Consider the following 5,075-nt stretch of genomic DNA (forward strand, 5'->3'; position numbering starts at 1 on the left):
TGCCTAAGAGTAATTCCCCGTCTCTTAATGAGTGTAATAACCCCTTCTTCCACCATGTTGACTTCATTGTCTAAGTTGACAATTTCTTGGCGCCGGGATTTCCTACAGATTTCCACGGCTTTACTTCATACTGAGCCAAGACCTCGCGTGACTTTGGAGTCTTTTCCACCCTCTCTGTGATCACGTGTAGTTTTTTGGATTAGACTGTTGGGGTCTTAGGCAGGAGTTAAGTTCTGCACTTTCTGCTCATATCTGAGCTACAGATGATGTGCCTGGCGTTCATTGAATATAGAATCTCTTTTAAATACATTTATTAATGGCTGATCCTCATGTGAGCTGTCTTTGTGCTGGTCTTTTCACGCTTGCATTCATTTAACCAGGGCCAGAGATTAATTTCCTTTGCATTATCATTCCAGTGGTGACCTGCAGTAAATGTTGAGTTATGGCCAAACTTATCACAAGATACTGTTGCTGTTCATCACACCTAGCAATAACTCTCATTTTTATTCAATAGCTCAAAAAGGAGAAGCAGCGAGATTCCTACAGTAAATCTTGCAAGATATTGTCTGTTAACATTTAAGGCATGTCACCATGGTATTGTAAATAATTCCTTCTGTAGGACCTAGAACTTACCCCATTTTATTATTCTTTAGACACTGGCAAAGACAAAACCAAAAATCCCACTTGAGATCCTAAAAAAGTCATGATTATGTCAAATTAACTTTCTCCATCTCACACGCATTAGCACCGAGTGACGTTCGGCTGGAAAATACGCAAATCTCAGCGCTGGATACATAAGAATCACCATACTGGTTCACATTAATAGTTTATGGTGGTGCGTTGGGTGTTTTTTATATCCTGCCAGGGAAAAAGACGCTGCAATAGGAAGCATGACTCAGCCTTTTATGTAAGCTGTCAATGACAGAAAGCAGAAATAATTTGAGGAACGTGGCGGAACCGCGGACTGTCGCTCCCGAGCAGGACGTCCTGGCCGCGGCAGGAATGACCCCCTGCGCCCTGACCGTGGTTGTGCCCCATGCACCCACTCTTCAAGGACACAGAACTTGGGAGTTCAGGACTTTTTCAAGCTGGAAAGAGAAACGAAGCCAGCGTTTTCAGTAACTCCTAGGCTGAAGTATTACAGGATCGCTACCCCGCTCTCCTGGCGCCGCGAACACCACTTCAAACATCTGCCTCTCCTAAGGGTCCCAGTGCTGCCCTCCCTCTGGTATTTTTCCGGGCCCACCTTCCCTGTGTGGTGCGCAGCCTGCCTCACACAGCCGATTTTACTCTCTAATGGTACAGACTACAATGAAAAGTTTTACAGTCTGAAAGTGATCATTTTAATGACTTTACAGAGTGTAATAGGCATCGTAACACATACCTTAAATGGCTGTTTTGGGGAGATATGGGTTCATTATTTTCACTTTAGAATCCAATCACCCCCTCCCAAATAAAACAATACAATTTTATTCTAGCGATTATTTGCTTCCATGACAATTTTTCCATAACGTTTTCATGGATGCATTTTTTTTTAAACACATTTGTAGACATCTATCGAATTACTTATACTGAAATATACCCTAGACGTAAAGGCTTACAAAACACCTACAGGCTCTGATTCCTGGTCCAGGGGAACCGACCGGTTCTGCCTTTGAGCGGCAATAAGATGCTATTTAAGCAGAACTTCCAAATCAAGCCACCTCTTTGGTCTGTTCCCCTCGTATTTCCAGAGCATCCAGAACTGTCGTATCAAACAGCCCTTCCAGCACCCATTTGCGTACCCGGTGCCTACGAACTTGCGTACTCCCTGTCTGAACATCCAATACTGTTTGCCTCCGCAGCCTCCTGTGACAGCAAGCGCCAGAAAATCACAGCCCTCTGAGTCGGGAACCATTAGCTGGTGCAAATCCATCTCCGAACTGTACGTAGAGCTGAAGTTGCACTCTAAGCATTCAGATTTTAAGATGACTTGCTGTGAAGTCCACACATAACTTGAATTCTCTATGAAGAGACAGGGCATTAGCAGATTCAAGCGTTTACTTCACCAAGTTAATTACGCGGATTTCTTTCAATCACACCCAATAAGACAAATACCCTGCAAGCATTTTAAAAATGAACAATTGCTGCTTATATGATTTCAGCCAGAAAAAAGGAGAAGCAACGGGAACGCATAGGCTGGAACTCGCATGTGATGCAAGCACAAGCTGCCATGGCAGCGTGACTGGGGAGGCTTGAGGGAAAAACACTGGTATGAAAAAGGAGCATCAACATGGAATTCAGTAACTAAAGTCACACAAAATGGCTACTTTACAAGTAAAGCGAGGCTACAAGGGCAGGAGGGAACAGCACATGAGGGAACCAAAACCAGCATCTAAATCCCACTCCAGCACATATTGATGATGTGCGTCTTCCCTTCCCTTGGGCCTTTGTTCCTTTAAAAGCAGAGGATAAATATTTACTCTGCTGAATGCACACAAAATGACTACGCCGTGTGCTACTTTTAGCCAAATTTCATCTTCTCAGTATAGTACTCCAACGAGATACCATCCCGTATTTGAACATATGCTTGCTTCATTAGCGCTTACACTTGTATGGGAGAGAGATTGAATGCAATTTCTGTGAATATTGCAGAAGATGTGTGCCAATATAGATGGAAGTACTAATACCCTGCAGTGACAAATCACTGTTTTATTTTAATCTCAGAGTTCTTTATGATAGATTGAAATAATCCAATTCTTTGTGAAAGATACCCAGGCACATACAGATCTAATTATCATAATTGGTAATAGTAATTTTGCTGGAAGAACGTGTTAAGACTGATCGATAAGAGATCCTCATGGTAGGCAGCATACAAACACACCAGTAGCAGTAGCCAATTCCCATCCTGGAGAGCTCATGACTTAAGTATGAATATGTCAGTGACAGACCCAAAAGTACAACCTAAAAATAGGAGGGGGGAAAAAAAAAGCCCCAAACTGGAGCCCGACAGACCCTGCCCGATATCCTGCAGTGAGGCCTCTGGGGAGGAATAAAAACCCCACAACACCGGCAACTTACCAAACGCTGCTGCTTTCAAAGCTAAACATCTGGGAAGAGACATGACTTCTTGTGCTTGATATCACAAAGTCCACCAACAGAGCAACAAGGCATCCAAAACCACAGCAAATTTATCAGCCATAAACCTCAATACAGAAGTGCTCAGAATGCTTATGGAGGAACTGGATTGTCCCAAGATGGGAAAGAAAACAGAAAAAAAAAAGACTCTAGGCAATTGAAAAGGACATCGGTGGAAAGTTTTCCCAAGAAATTATAGGTATCCAGATAAAACATCCACCTCGAAGCAACCAAAACGGAAAAACTCAAGTCAAGCTGAGATGAATTCAAGAGGCGTCTCAGTGCCTGCAAACTTGCATTCCTTGCCAGGAAAAAAATCACCGGTGGAAAACCTTCCGTAGCTCTAATGGAAAGCCAAAGGCTCCTGAAGTTACTTAGGCATTTTTGAAAGCATTGCCTGGAGTGCTTTCTGTTTGCTTCTGATCCCATAACGCAACTTCCAGCCCTCACACAAGCTTCCTAATCCTGCAGCCGTTACGGCTACGAGTTGCCAATATAATTTTATGTTTGATCCCCCTGCTCTCAAAATGTGCTGCTGTGGAGCTCCAAATGAACTCTGTTAGCGCTGACCATGAAATCAGTTGCTGTGATTTGTTTGCATATAGATTGAAAAATCAAGTGATGTTAGTTCAGATTTGCGAACAAGGGGTGGGGGGAGAGAAAGGAAAAAAAAAATCCCGCTTGCCTACAACCCGTGAACTGAACAACCTGCTGCTTAACACTGCAGGGGGCTCTTGTACTTTCTCCTTGTACCTACTTATGGTTCGTGCTGCAATATCTCGTAAAGCAAGGTTAACTTCGCGTTAATGCAGTGGCAAGTTTATTACGGGTATAAACATAATGGTCAGAGAATAGGTCAAAGAAATGGAATGAATGGCATCATTGAATTTCAGTCTAAACCCCTTAGAAACTCTCAAGCAGTTGACGCTCTTGTGCCTGACCCTTCGTTAAGCAGCACCCTTTCTACTCACAGGATCTTTTTATATACAAAGGGCCCAGATGACTGCTGGTGTAAATCAGCTACGCTGACTTGTGCGGAGCGATGCCAACCGAGGGCCTGGCACAAACATCATAATATGAGGCCAGGAATGACAAATGCTAAGGAGAGCAAAAGAATTCAATCCAGGAGAAAATGAGAAATCAGTAGTCTTCATTATGAGCACTGCTTGCCTCCACCAGCTGATCGTTCCAAAGAGATGGAGAATAAATTCTGGTCCCAGCAGTTCTGCTGTATTGTAAATCCAGACTGATAACTCCACTGCGCCCAGCAGTGTTTATTTTATATTTAGGGGCAGGTCCCAGCAAAGGGCTGAAACGGGAGGACTTTGTCACGCTGCTGCAGCTTAGGTTCATCGCTAAGCTCTGACTCTCAAAAGCGCTTACACAGTCTGTCCCCTCTGAGTCACCAGACTGCTCGTGTGGGGAATAATTAGGAGGAGGAAGAGGAGGCAAGGAGCAAATTGCAAATACTGAATCAACGCAGCAGAGTCATCGCGTACGTGCTACGGTGCCCTGGATGGTACGTTTTTCAGCTGCCTTCTTTCGCTGTGCTCCACCTCGTGCGTATGTACCCTGCACCCAGAATTAAAAAGCACTGTAGCTGTGAAGGTTAATAATTGACAAGGGACAGTACAGAGTATCTTAGCCACCTCGCTGAAAGTCAATGACGCTAAACGCATAATTGTCCAGTACAGCTATATTTGTTTCAGGTATACTGCAGAACGTTTTCTCATGCCCAAGATATTACTCTCCTGTGATCGCAGGAATATCTGAGCCAGATCAGCCTGCAAATGCTTCTTGAGGAAATTGGGTTTCTCCGCTCTATTAGGAGCATTTCATTTTTATGATTAAAATCAGAAAACAATGTTCTTCCCAGTTAAAGTGAAATGTGAAAAATACGACTTTCCTATGACTAGGTTTCCAAATACTTATCTAAAGTGCTCTGAAAAGGCATTAAT

General features: G+C 43.5%; 1 long non-coding RNA gene across 1 annotated transcript; it reads right to left on the reverse strand.

Annotated features, from left to right (window-relative positions):
- Positions 1 to 1,319: 1,319 nt before the first annotated feature.
- LOC135317041 (uncharacterized) lies at positions 1,320 to 4,691 on the reverse strand. Its single transcript, XR_010376180.1, has 3 exons — positions 4,617 to 4,691; positions 3,061 to 3,221; positions 1,320 to 2,004 (listed from the first exon to the last, which is right to left on the reverse strand). It is a non-coding gene; the product is annotated as an uncharacterized LOC135317041 (long non-coding RNA).
- Positions 4,692 to 5,075: the final 384 nt, after the last annotated feature.

This window comes from Phalacrocorax carbo, chromosome 24, assembly GCF_963921805.1.
Source record: "Phalacrocorax carbo chromosome 24, bPhaCar2.1, whole genome shotgun sequence".
In the NCBI taxonomy this organism is placed as follows: Eukaryota; Metazoa; Chordata; class Aves; order Suliformes; family Phalacrocoracidae; genus Phalacrocorax; species Phalacrocorax carbo.